We start from the raw sequence: 15,154 nt of genomic DNA, 5'->3' as shown, positions 1-15,154 counted from the left end.
TCAGGTTTCTGCTGTGTGCAAAACTGTTAATTTTTTTTTTTTTTAATATTACGGCAGCTATGCTCCATTCGTTCATTTTTCAATCATGAAGCTTTTCAGGCCCTTTTATTAGCCCAATTTATGATGAGATTTGATTATTGTAACATCATTTACTCTGGTATATATCAGTCCTCTATTAAATGGCTTCAAACTTTGCAGAATTAGGCCATTTGTCTTCTTTGTCATTCACATAGATTTGACTATGTCACTCCTTTACTTAAAAGTCATTACTGGCTACCAGTTGCTCAGCATTTTCAGTTTAAAATTCAGCTGTTAGTGTTTTGTGCACTCAGGATGGAAGTTCCACTATATCTCGCATCCTTAACTATCCCTTACTCCCCAGCATGTGCCCTTAGGTCTCTTAACAAACAAAGGGTGATCCTGCCTGGGCCACGGGCTGCGCAATTCGAATCTACAAGACACAATGCTTTCTTCATTACTGCTCTGGCAATCTGGAACTTTCTTCCCTTAGACATTTGCAGTGAACTACCCTTGAAAACTTATAAATAAAATGTTAAAAATTGGCTGTTTTTAAACAAATCTTTGGGCCTTGAGCTGGGCTGGGTTGATTTTGGAACACTACCTGGGACCATTTGTATGTTAAATGTGTCTTTTTTTTTTCTTTTTGTCTTTTGTATGACCTTTCCTATGATAATTGGGGTTCTTTTCCACTATATGTTTTTTTAGTCTTTAAACTGCTTTTTGATTCTATAATAAGTCCTGTCTTTTGTTGTTGTTGTTGTTACATTTGTACCCGGCGCTTTCCCACTCATGGCAGGCTCAATTGCTTCCACTACCTTGGAATTATTTGAGACTCCACTATATTGTTTTCTCCACAAATTTCTAATTTAACAAAATCTTGTTTCTGTGCCATTCGTCAGTTGCGTAGTATTCCACATGTTTAGTCATGATGACTTTCATGCCTTGTATCCAGACTCAATTATTGCAATATTGTGTACGCTGGTCTGCCCTGGTATTCCTCGAGAAAGCTCCAAACAATTCAGAACGCTGCTATCAGACTTTGTCGTGCTCATCATTCTGATCACATAACTCACCTGCTTAAAAGTCACCATTGGCTGCCTGTAGAACAAAGGATTGTTTATAAAGTTGCATTACTCACCTTTAAGTTTTCCAGACTGGGATCCCTGATTATTTGTCTAGCTGTATGATACCTTACTGTCCTAATAGAGTTTTAAGATCTCTTAATGACCACTGTATTGTAGTGCCAAATCCAAAAGCTGCCCATTACGATTCCACTCGATGTACGACTTTTTATGTCCTGGCTCCTTTTACTTGGAACAAGTAAACATCTACGACTTTCTCTACATGTAAATTAATCAATTACAGGTTTTAAGGTCAACCTCAAAACCTGGCTATTCAAAGAAGTGATTGGTGTTCCTGATTGACTTCTAGGACTGTCTGACACTGACCCATTAGACCCATTTCTTCTGTCTCTTTATCAACTTTTGTACTATATCCTGATTTATTCCCCGGGTAGTGTTTGTGTTTCTTTCCTATAATTTATGGATTTCCTATCTTGCTGTATATTAGATTTGTAAACCACTTTGCTCTGATTTCAGTTTCAGTGGTATAGTAAATGTTAATAAACTATAAAGTCATTCGGGGCCCTTTTACTAAAACTAAGTGCATGCTAACAGACATCAGTGCACACTAAATATTACACATCCTATTTCTAATGTCTGTTAACACGCACTAAGCTTTATTAAAAGGGTCCCTCAATTAGTCCACTCATTAAATATAAGCGTAATGAAAAACATACAGAAAGAAATACCCTATGCAGACACATTTCAAAAGCTATTGGTGACAAGTTAAGAAAATCCAGATATGCAAAATCAATATGCAAAAATTATAATTCTTCAATTAAATCTAAGTAGGATATGGTGGTATATAAGAAATAGTTGATTTTGAGGCTAAAAACTGAAGCATTTTCCAATGGATTGCAAGCCCAGTATCCCCTCTACCAAACCACCACTTGTTCCTCTCACTCGCAAATCTCAAGGTGAACTGAGTAGAAACCTTCCAGATATGGCATTCAATCACATTTTTATATAACCTGTTTAGTGTTCAACCAAGCAGATAGAGATTGAACTTATCAGTTCGACTCTTCTGTTTATTCCTCCATCCTTCTGCTCATATGAAGTCTTCTCAACCCTGTTATGTGGTTTTCTGTTAAAAAAAACTGTTCCTGTTTCTCCAGTTGAAAGTTAAAAACAGAACATATTTTCCCTTTCCTCTACCACTGCTGTCAGTCTCAGCTTTGGAAATGATTGGCTATGTTATTGTAGAGAATGTGAATGAAGAAATGAGAATGTATTTTAATTGTTGATTGTGTTCTTTATTGTTAAGTCGGTTGTGAATCACTTTTTTGATCTGAAACCATTTTGTTTCTTTCATTATCAGTAGACAAAAGTCTGAAAGAATTAAATAAAAATAAAAAACAAAACATAAAACAAAGGAACATTTAAGTCACATGAAACAAAAAAGCAAAAATGCTGAAAACTATGAGCCTAATAGTCAAAGGATTTATACTATTAACTTTGGGGCATGTTTACCGAAGAGCACTGTTTTTTGCAGCATAGCACACGACTGCAAAGGAAGCATTAACATGGGAGGAGCATGGGTGTGTCATGGGTGTTTTTCGCCTAGTGAAATGTACAACTTATAGAAAGCTGCACACATTGCAAAGTGTACTCAGGTGTGCCCAATTGTGTGTGTCATTGATATGTCATAAATGACTGTCCAGCTTATTTTCGAAGGAGATCGCCAGCCATCTTCCAACACAAATTGGGAGATGGCCGGCCATCTCCTAAACCCGGCCAAATTGGTATAATCGAAAGCCAATTTTGGCCGGCACCAACTGCTTTCCGTCACGGAGCCAGCTAAACTTCAAGGAGGTGTTACGGTATGGTAGCGAAGGTGGGACGGGGCGGGATGGGGGCGTGCATTGAGATGGCCAGCTTCGCCCGATAATGGAAAAAAGAAAGCCGGCCTTGACGAGCATTTCACCGGCTTCACTTGGTCCCTTTATTTTAGGTCTAAGTCCCAAAAAAGTGCCCGAACTGACCAGATGACCACCGGAGGGAATCGGGGATGACCTCCCCTGACTCCCCCAGTGGCCACTAACCCCCTCCCACCCTAAAAAAAACAACCTTAAAAACTTTTTTTGCCAGCCTCTATGCCAGCCTCAAATGTCATACTCAGGTCCATTGCAGCAGTATACAGGCCCCTGGAGCAGTTTTAGTGGGTGCAGTGGACTTCAGGCAGGTGGACCCAGGCCCATCCCCCCCACCTGTTACACTTGTGGTGGTAAATGGGAGCCCTTCAAAACCCACCCGAAACCCACTGTACCCACATGTAGGTGCCCCCTTTACCCCTTAGGGCTATGGTAGTGGTGTATATTTGTGTATAGTTGTGGGGAGTGGGTTTTGGGGGGGGGGGCTCAGCACCCAAGGTAAGGGAGCTATGCACCTGGGAGCTATTTCAATTTTATTTTTTAGAAGTGCCCCCTAGGTGCCCGGTTGGTGTCCTGGCATGTGAGGGGCACCAGTGCACTATGAATCCTGGCCCCTCCCATGACCTAATGCCTTGGATTTGGCCGGGTTTGAGATGACCGGCTTCGGTTTCCATTATGGGCAAAAACCGATGCCGGCCATCTCAAACCCGGCCATCTCTGACATTTGGGCAGCCCCAACCGTATTATCGAAAAACAAGATGGCTGGCTATCTTTTTTGAAAATACGGTTGGCTCTGCCCACTTGCAGAGCCAGCCCCGGAGATGGTCGTCGCCGTTCGATTATGCCCCTCTGTGTCTATCATTAAGCGCTCAAAAGTAGATTTATGCTAATATTCTATAATGGCTTAGGTGCACCTCAAAGCCATGATAGAATTGGCATTAACCCCAGGATTCTATATAGTGTGCCTAGAGATCTGTGCTGAAATCCAAGCATAGTTTGTAACAATGTACATAACTTAGTTAGGTTAAGCTACTAACATCTGCCCAATAAGCCTGGTTGCTATATTAAAATGGTCCCTTCTAAAATTCCTGCATAGATCCCCCTTCCCCCCCAGTCAAGCCCCCTGGACTTCCAAGTCAAGCCCCTTTACCTTCTAAAGCCCCCTCAAACCCTTCAACCCCCTAAATCCCCCCAAACTTCCAAGTCAAGTCCCTTTACTCCCCCCCCCCCATAATACCATTATTTGGCAGATTGACCCCCTAACAGAAGTCCTGTGAGAATTAGTGCCATTTTCATTCAAGAACCCAATGAGGAAGGAGTGACTAGAAATCACTCCTGCCCCCAGCCATTCAACACCAAGAAAACTCCTGGTAGGATCTGGGGGAAGGGAGAATTGAGTGTTGAAGCACTTCAGGGGAATAAAGGGGCTTGACTTTTGAGTTGAATTTGAGGGAGTAGAGGTGTTTGATTTGGGGTTTGAGGGGTGCTTAAGGGGGGATAAAAGGGCCTTGCCAGAGGTCTGGGAGGACTTTACTTTGGTGGTGGGGGGGAGAGGTTGATTGCAATTTTCTTTATTTATATACCACTGGAGTTACTGTAGGTTAGTGGCTTCCATAGTAAATTAAGTTGCAATAAAATGTGGAATTTTACCACAGCTTTGTAACTAGCCCCCTAAACAGATTTTTGTCATCTTAAAACATTCCAAGTTTTGATCTTTTGCTTAATATTATGGTGCTGGTGCAAGGTCGTCTCTTCAAGAGCCTGAGTTACAGTAACTATTCATTGGCATTCATCTGAGAAAATAAAAAGAAAGTTACTAACACTTTCTAACACTTGGAAAAAGCCTATGGCATTTTGGAATGAATCCAGAAACATAAAGGCTTTGCTGGATAGTAGTAAAAACAAGATCACACTGTCAGAGCTATTTCACTGTTTATTCCACAGATATTTAGAGCATAATGACCCTGTTCCTTGTAGAATTGAACTATTAAAGCCATTTGAAAAACCCATGTAGGAGATGCATAAAGACATATCTGGAAGGGTAATGACAACGATATAAGAATGCCTTATGGGAAGCTGATAGTTCCTTAAAACATACAGTAGCTGTTTTCTCTCACCGTTCCTACATATTCAGAATCATTATGTACTATCACTCACACACAAACCCAGCAGTTTATTAAAGGAAATCCTCCCACAGAAATGTTTAAAGGTTTTTGGCCCATAAGTAATTGATGCTGAGCAGTCCCAGAAAGACTAAACAAAAGTCCTCTTTGGGAAAGGAGTAGTTCTTTGGAAGCCTGGATATTTGGGTGAGTGGCAATAGAGTAAATGTGATATTGGGATGAGCGAGTTGGTTGAAAGGGGATTAAAGGTGAAAATGAGATATGCAGGACATACAGGACTAGATTCTATATATGGTGCCTGAAAAATTGGCACCAAAATAATTTCCACCTAGGTGTATTCTATAACCTGCACCTAAATATTGGTTCAGTTTATAGAATATACCTAGTGGGTTTATAGAATACTAGTAAAAAAGCCCCTTTTCCAAAACCAATGAAACGGGCGCTAGCATGTGGCTTTTTTTTTGTGTGTGTGTATGTGTATGTGTCACAGAGTTATTTTGTGTGTGTGTGTGTGTGTGTGAGTGTGAGGGTGGGGTGTTTGTGCAGGTTGTTGATGTGTGTCTTTTTTTTATTTGTTTTTTGGGTGGGGGGTTGGGGGATGTGCTGTGCTGGCAAAGTGGGATGGATTGGTGTGTGTGTTTTTGAGGGTGTGTTTCTGTTGTATTGTGTGTGTGTGGTTTTGTCTGTCAAGGAGGTTTGTGGAGGGGGGGTCTTTCTATTGGTGAAATGTAAATGTGGTTGTAGGGGGGTCAGCCTTTGCTGAGTGGTGGATTGTTTTTTCCGGGGTTTTTTTGTGTGTTGTGCTGAGGCAACAGTGTTGTTTTAGATGGGCGGAAGGTAGAGGAGCACGTCCTCGGTCTATTGGTCTTTTTTGGCCATTTCAGGGCTGCTGTAGGAGAACGCTGGAAGTGAAATGTGCTGTGGGAAGCAGCGCCGTCTTTTTCCATTGGGCTGGGGTTCTGGGCATCCTGGAGGTGGGAGACGGCTTGCCTGAGGCCGGGGATGGTTGTTTTAAGTTAGCGGAAGGGAGAGGAGCACGGTCTCGGGCCGTCGGGGGATGATCCGGTATGTTCGGTCCATTTCAGGCCTGCTGCAGGGGAATGCTGGAACATTTATGCGCTGCGGGAAGCAGCGCCGTCTTTTTCCGGGTGCTTGGGGAATCCCCGAGGTGGGAGACGGCTTACCTGAGGCCGGGGATGGTTGTTTTAAGTTAGCGGAAGGGAGAGGAGCACGGTCTCGGGCCGTCGGGGGATGATCCGGTATGTTCGGTCCATTTCAGGCCTGCTGCAGGGGAATGCTGGAACATTTATGCGCTGCGGGAAGCAGCGCCGTCTTTTTCCGGGTGCTTGGGGAATCCCCGAGGTGGGAGACGGCTTGCCTGAGGCTGGGGATGGTTGGGCACGTCCTTGGCCGCTTCAGCAAAAGGGGAAGAGGAAGGGGATAGGGAGTTACCTGCAGCCGCGTGAGAAACCGGGTATTCTTTGTTTGTTTTGTATTATTAGTTTGCATTTCTGTTGTAGAAAGAGTGGATGCCTTTTGAATGATGGAGGTGGTGCATCGATGTGCGGTTGTTTCGTTAGTTTGGCAGCCAGTCTCCAGCGATTCCTAGGCAGGGAAGGAGTAGGGAAACATGCTCCGCGTGTTTCCCTACTCCTTCCCCTTCCTTGGTCGCTGTTTGCTGCTGGCTGGGTCGCGGGTAATCCTTCCAGCTGGGCCACAGCTTGTCCTGTTCGCCCACGCCCCAGATGGTGAGGGGCACACTGTTCTCCGGCTCTACCGACTCCACGTCAAGCGAACCCAAATATAGTCTGTGCTATAGGCCCTCCGGCACTCTTCAGTACCAGCATTAGGCATTTAAAAATTCCCCCCCCCCCAGTCTATTTTTGTACATACCCACAGCAGGAATATTCTTCTCTCGTTCCAGCGGTGGTTCTGTGATCTCCGTGCTGCACAGATAATGAGCCGTTCTGCTGGTGAATTCTCCTCCCTTATTGCCACATAGTTTCCTCTGATAGGTCCGTCTTACGTTGCCTAGCGTTGCCTGGGAACGTTGTTGTGATGGTCCTTTGTGTTTCAGAACGTTGAGTGTGTTTTTTCTGATTGGTCCGTCATGCGAGGGCGGGGCTGAGAGACATGGTCAGTGTGGCTTCACCACCATGAACTGACGAACCCTTCAGGATGTAACTGAGTGACTTCAGAACGTTGTCTTCAGAATGCTGAGGGTGAGTTTTATTATAGTAGATACCTAGTGGCCGTGCCTGTGCCTAGCTCTAGGCACATCCATTTACGCCTAGTAAAACTTGATGAAAATACCGGCGCCTATGTTAGGCACAGAGCGGGTGTATTCTATAACCCTGCACGTAATTTTTCTGAATGCCCATGACCTGCCCATTCCACACCCATGGCCATGTCCCCTTTTTGGCAGCAGGCAATATAATTTATGCACACCACTTTACAGAATGTGCTTAGTGAGTTGTGCGTGTAAATTCTAATTAATGCTAATTAGTGTCAATAATTGCTTGCTAATTGTCAATTGTCAGTTCTGATTGCCTTGTTAAGGTAATTAACTTGCACGCGCAAATCCAGAATATGACTGGATTTGCATGCACAATTTCGGTTGTGCTGTATAGAATCCGGGGAACAATGGGCTAATTAATGACCCGAAAATAAAAAATAACACCTAAAATACACAAAAATACAGGGGGGAAAAACAGAAAAAACATGGAGAACCCCCCCCCCCCATCAGTACAAAAATACCTTTCAATCAACTATAAATTGGACCAGAATTTGTCAATCACAATTTAGAAAAAAAAAATCCATTCTTGTTTAACTTGACCAGTCTTCAATTTCCAAAACAGCTTTAAGCAAAACATTCCAAAACATATTTAAAAAAAATAATAACGCTGGGGTATACTAAGCTGCTAATGCAGCTGGCTGTGCACTAGTGCCGACACAACCCATTCACTTTGAATGGGCTGTGTTGGCAATGCTGCACAGAAGACAGTAGCGCGGCTTAGTAAGCAGACCCCTAAATGTGTCAGTAGAGAGATCCACCCATCTTCAAGAATACAATTTTCAATAGATCCCTTCTTACACAGTTAATACTTCTTTACTGCCTAAGTTAATATTTTACATAACTTGCAGAGAACAAATTCTTTAATCTGTATATCCTAGGATCTTGATAGGGGGCCCCTGTTTGCCAAATTGCTGCATCAGGGGAACTCATTCTATGTATTCAGGCCCCCCCATCCCTTACTAATGGCTCCTATCTTATTATTCTTGGAATAGTCAAAATGGCAATTGTTATGACAGCCTATCAAGGCAATGTATTGATGAATTTACATTCCTTGTATGTTGGCAGGCTCTTCAGTATTCAACTTCAGAAATAATAATAAAAGAAATAGGGAATGTGATGGCACAAAAAAACAAACATAGAGCCTGTCCAGTCTACTCATTTGCACCAGCTGTTCAGCTTGACAATCACTCTGTGCTTATCCCATAGTGTTTTGAATTCAGATATGGTCTTTGTCTCTTCATCAACATGGAGGCCGTTTTATGCATCCACCATCCCTCCTGTAAAGAAATATTTCCTTAAATTACTTCTGAATCTAACTCCTTTAACACTCATCCTGTGAACCCTTTATTTCAGAGCAAGCTTGCTACCAGCATCATGTCATAAGGAACATAAGAACAGTCATACTAGGTCAGACCAGAGGTCCATCTAACCCAGTATCCTGTTTCTAACAGGGGCCAATCCAGATCAAAAGTACCTGGCAGAAACCCAATTAGAAGCAGCTTTCCATGCTACCAATCCCAGGGTAAGCATGGCTTCCCTCATGTCTCTCTCTATAGCAGACTATGGACTTTTCCTCCAGCAACTTGTCCAAGCCTTTTTTAAACCCAAATTCATTAACAGCTCTTACCACATCCTCTGGCAATGAGTTCCAGAGCTTGACTCTTTAGTTACTCAGTCAAGGAAACTGATCAGATTCATCTTACAACACCAACTTTTGGTAAACGTATACTGCCTCGAATCTTGTTATCCATGATTCTAGAAACTCCACTATTCTCCTTTCCATTATTGAGTGCACTCATTTCCTTACCACTGAGAGCAGTCTAACCAGCCTGTAGTTGCCAACCTTCATTTCTGAAGAGGAACCACCTTTGTCCATCTGCAGTCCTACAGAACCACTCCTGACTGTAAACAATATACAGTGGTGGAAATAAGTATTTGATCCCTTGCTGATTTTGTAAGTTTGCCCACTGACAAAGACATGAGCAGCCCATAATTGAAGGGTAGGTTATTGGTAACAGTGAGAGATAGCACATCACAAATTAAATCCGGAAAATCACATTGTGGAAAGTATATGAATTTATTTGCATTCTGCAGAGGGAAATAAGTATTTGATCCCCCACCAACCAGTAAGAGATCTGGCCCCTACAGACCAGGTAGATGCTCCAAATCAACTCGTTACCTGCATGACAGACAGCTGTCGGCAATGGTCACCTGTATGAAAGACACCTGTCCACAGACTCAGTGAATCAGTCAGACTCTAACCTCTACAAAATGGCCAAGAGCAAGGAGCTGTCTAAGGATGTCAGGGACAAGATCATACACCTGCACAAGGCTGGAATGGGCTACAAAACCATCAGTAAGACGCTGGGCGAGAAGGAGACAACTGTTGGTGCCATAGTAAGAAAATGGAAGAAGTACAAAATGACTGTCAATCGACAAAGATCTGGGGCTCCACGCAAAATCTCACCTCGTGGGGTATCCTTGATCATGAGGAAGGTTAGAAATCAGCCTACAACTACAAGGGGGGAACTTGTCAATGATCTCAAGGCAGCTGGGACCACTGTCACCACGAAAACCATTGGTAACACATTACGACATAACGGATTGCAATCCTGCAGTGCCCGCAAGGTCCCCCTGCTCCGGAAGGCACATGTGACGGCCCGTCTGAAGTTTGCCAGTGAACACCTGGATGATGCCGAGAGTGATTGGGAGAAGGTGCTGTGGTCAGATGAGACAAAAATTGAGCTCTTTGGCATGAACTCAACTCGCCGTGTTTGGAGGAAGAGAAATGCTGCCTATGACCCAAAGAACACCGTCCCCACTGTCAAGCATGGAGGTGAAAATGTTATGTTTTGGGGGTGTTTCTCTGCTAAGGGCACAGGACTACTTCACCGCATCAATGGGAGAATGGATGGGGCCATGTACCGTACAATTCTGAGTGACAACCTCCTTCCCTCCGCCAGGGCCTTAAAAATGGGTCGTGGCTGGGTCTTCCAGCATGACAATGACCCAAAACATACAGCCAAGGCAACAAAGGAGTGGCTCAGGAAGAAGCACATTAGGGTCATGGAGTGGCCTAGCCAGTCACCAGACCTTAATCCCATTGAAAACTTATGGAGGGAGCTGAAGCTGCGAGTTGCCAAGCGACAGCCCAGAACTCTTAATGATTTAGAGATGATCTGCAAAGAGGAGTGGACCAAAATTCCTCCTGACATGTGTGCAAACCTCATCATCAACTACAGAAGACGTCTGACCGCTGTGCTTGCCAACAAGGGTTTTGCCACCAAGTATTAGGTCTTGTTTGCCAGAGGGATTAAATACTTATTTCCCTCTGCAGAATGCAAATAAATTCATATACTTTCCACAATGTGATTTTCCGGATTTAATTTGTGATGTGCTATCTCTCACTGTTACTAATAACCTACCCTTCAATTATGGGCTGCTCATGTCTTTGTCAGTGGGCAAACTTACAAAATCAGCAAGGGATCAAATACTTATTTCCACCACTGTAGATCCCTACAATAGCCTAATGTTTTTCACTACTCTCACTTTACAACAGGGGCTATTTATCCATTGTCTCCCCTTTCTTCAACTTATTAAAATTGTCTGTAGTACCTGAAGATTGAAGGGTGGCCAATGTAATGTTGATTTTATAAAAGGGTTCCAGGGTTGATCCAGGAAATTACAGATCAGTAAATCTGACTTCAATGCTGGGCAAAATAGTGGAAACTATTATAAAGAATAAAATTACAGAACACATAAACAAACATGGTTTGATGAGACAGAATCAGCATGGGTTCAGCCAAGGGTAGTCTTGCCTCAGCAATTTGCTTCATTTCTTTGAAGGTGTGAATAAACATGTGGATAAAGGTGAGCCTGGTGAGGTAGAAAAGGCAAAAGAGGTTGAGCGACGTCAGTCATATCCTCCCCTGGCAAAAGAGATGGCTGGGGGGGGGGGGGGGATGATTGAGGTCTATAAAATCCTGAGTGGTGTAGAATGGGTAAAAATGAATTGATTTTTCACTCAACCAAAAAGTACAAAGACCAGGGAACACTCAATGAAATTACAATGAAATACTTTTTAAAACAAATAGGAGGAAATATTTTTTCACTCATTGCTGGAGAATGTAGTAACAGCAGTTAGCATATCTGGATTTAAAAAAGGTTTGGACAAGTTCCTGGAGGAAAAGTCCATAGTCTGCTATTGAGCTAGACACAGGGAAGCAACTGCTTGCCCAGGAATTAGTAGTATTGAATGTTGCTACTATTTGAGTTTCTGCCAGATACTTGTGACATGGATTGGCCACTGTTGGAAGCAGGCTACAGGGTTAGATGGATAATTGGTCTGGTCCAGTATGGCTATTCTTGTGTTCTTAACTACATATCCCAGCTTTTCTCAGAGCCTACCAAATGTCACAGGTCTCTTGTGCTTTCTGGCACTCCCTCTAGCATCATGCAGATGTAATCACAATATTAAGCACTGAAGTTTACCAGAATACATATTGGAATTCTTAAGAAGAAATTCCTTAGGTGTAAAAAAAACATAAAGTAAATATAAATGCATTCATGAACTGAAATAATAGTCTCATTGTACTTACCTTTTGTCAGATCATGTTTACCTACATGAATAATATTCCTTTATAATAGAAATGGAAGATAATGAAAAAAGCTAAAAATATTGGGCAACAAAAATAGGTCATGTGGAGGGGCATAATCGAACGCGAACGCCTATCTCCATGGGCATCTATATCCGAAAACGGGTACGTGAAGAGGCGGGACAGACCGTATTTTTGAAAAAATGGAAGTTTTTGAGCTGGGAATGGAAACTAAAAACGCCCAGCTCAAAAACATCCTAATCCGAGCCATTTGGTCATGGGAGGGGCCACGATTCATAGTACACTCGCCCCCCTGACATGCCAGGACACCAACTGGGCACCCTAGAGGTCAGTGCGGTGGACTTCAGACAACGCTCCCACATGCATAGCTCCCTTACCACGGGTGTTGAGCACCCAACCCCCCTCCCCCAAAACCCACTACCCACAAATGTACAACACTACCATAGCTCTTAGGGGTGAAGGGGGCACCTACATGTGGGTACAGTGGGTTTTGGAGGCCTCTCATTTACCAGCACAAGTGTTACAGGTAGGTGGGATGGGCTTGGGTCCACCTGGCTGAAGTGCACTGCGGTACCCACTAAAAGTGCTCCAGGGACCTGCATATACGCAGGCCTCTAGGACTTGTTGCTGCTATATAACATTGGCACACTAGTTGACACCTGAAGACTAATCTCTCTGAAAATGTCCTTTATTGGAATAAGCACGCTTACTCACTCACAGTTAACTGCAGATCAGAGGTTGTGCCCCACTGGCAACGAGTCTCCCTGGTAGTGAGATTAGCAGTAGGTCAGAGCTGGCAGAATGCTGTACAATGCCCTCTTTCAGCCACATTCAAGGTAAGAACTAAGTTCTCTAATGTGGTTAACACGTGAAATGGATCTAAAACTGGCTTACAAAAATGGCCACTACCTCATGGACTACCGGAAACAAAACAGGGCACACTCTGACCCAGCAGAGGGAAAAGCACCATGGGAGTAGAGCCTACCAACTACTAACATCATGAGCATTTAACACAAGCTAGTGGAATCACGGAGCCCAATACCCTACACCCACCACAATGCATTGCTGATGTGACTCTGCAGTGCCCTTAACAGAAAAGGTGTCACACTCACCTGAGAGCCACATCAGAACCAGGGAAAGGCTGTCAGAGGATAGAACACATTCTGCTGTCATGGAGGTGGGTATGGCATTTGAGGCTGGCATAGAGGCTGGAAAAAAAGTTTGTAAAGTGGGGTTTTTTTGGTGGGAGAGGGTTAGTGACCACTGGGGGAGTCCGGGGAGGTCATCCCTGATTCCCTCTAGTTGTCATCTGGTCGGTTGGGGCACTTTTTTGGGACCGGTTCATGAAAAAAAAGGGTCCAAAAAAAGTGACCCAAAACCGCGGTAAAAACGCATTTTTTTTCGATTATCAGCTAAAGACGCCCATCTCTCCTCGGCCGATAACCATGCCTCAGTTCCGCCTTCACCACGTCTCTGACTCGCCCCCGTCAACTTTACCCATTTCTGCGATGGATTGCAGTTGGAAACGCCCAAAATCGGCTTTCGATTATACCGATTTGGGCGCCCACGGGAGAAAGACGCCCATCTCCCGATTTGGGTCGCAATATAGGCATTTTTCTCTTTCGATTATAAGCTGGATAGTATGTACAACAAGTATGGGAAGAGCAAACAGATGAACCAACACACAGTTATGATGCTCCTAAATTAAAGAGATCAACATGAACTCACAAAGCGAGAAGGTATCAATGTTGGCTAATGTTAAGACATGTTATTTTATTGTTAACCCCAGTTATTAGTAATTAAGATGGGAAGTTATCAAGTTGCGGTAAAAGGCGATCTCTTACTGCACTTTGATTTCCCATGGGATTCAGCAACCTGCGGTATCTCAGCAAAAATAATGCTGCTTGCAAGCCACCTCACAAGCAGTATTATTCCAGCAGCCTGGGACTATCGGTGAGCAAACCTATGATCTCATATTGCAGGGCCAGAGGACTGTCTGAGCTTCCCACTCCACAATCAATCCCTCCATCTCCTGATGCAATCCCCCACCCCACAATTGAAGTCCCTATTTAAACGATCAAGGACCCCACCCCTCAATCAAAGTCTCAGCCACCCCCTGAACAGGGCCCCCATCCCCTCATGCAAGTCTCCACCCTCAAGTCCACATTGCCCTAATGAAGCCCCAAACCCCCATCCCATGCCCATACTTATGGCCCTGGTGGTCTATTAACCCAGTCTTTGAATTGCCAGACCAGGGAGACCTAATGAACAGCACATATGGCAGTAACATTTATAAAGAAATGACTCGGAGTAACTGATTTCCATTAAGGTTTGCTTTAATATGTAGGAAAATAGGTGGGGGGGGGGAGAAGAACTAGGAGCACAACACCAAATTATGATGCAACCCACATAAATGTCATCATAGAAGTAATAAGAAATTAAGAACATAAAAATAAGGCATACTGAGTCAGATCAAAGTTCATTAAGCCCAGCATCCTGTCTCTGACAGTGGCAAGACAGGGGTCACAAGTATCTGGTAGATCCCAAAAAAGTAGCTCTATTTTATATAGCTCCTTTCCCAGTGTCTGAGAAAAAAAATAATTTGTGTGGTTTGTTTTCAATCTGCTAGCCTTTATTTTCTTGAAGTGTTTTGTTTTAGTGTTGTTTGAAAAGGTAAACATACAACTGAATATCAATTGGACTACATATTATCATTTTTATAAAGGGAGGAAAAGATCAGTATTATTTTTGGTTTTTAGGACTCAATGTTTCAATCATGGGTCTAAAACAATCTCTTAAAATGAGCAGTTTCTTTGTAGTTTTCCTTTTACAAGTGTCAACAAATCCAAACATTTGTAAATAGCAGCCCTGAATTATTCGTCTCAATTATAATTTCTTTTCAATGGAGCTGCCTCTCATGCTTCTGTTCCAAATTGCCTGAGCCTAATAATATCCTCAACTGAAGCAATTTAAGGCAGCCTGTGCTAACGGTTTTCCATTTGTTTTTGAAAAATTCCCATATTTGTTTATGTTTGGCAGTCACAGAACATTGGATTGGAAACTGGTGAGGTTTTATCCATAGTGATTCCAAAATCTTTTTCTTGGG

Source organism: Microcaecilia unicolor, chromosome 1 (assembly GCF_901765095.1).
Source record: "Microcaecilia unicolor chromosome 1, aMicUni1.1, whole genome shotgun sequence".
Classification (NCBI taxonomy): domain Eukaryota; kingdom Metazoa; phylum Chordata; class Amphibia; order Gymnophiona; family Siphonopidae; genus Microcaecilia; species Microcaecilia unicolor.
The sequence above is the reverse complement of the archived record's forward strand: the minus strand, read 5'-3'. Positions refer to the sequence as shown.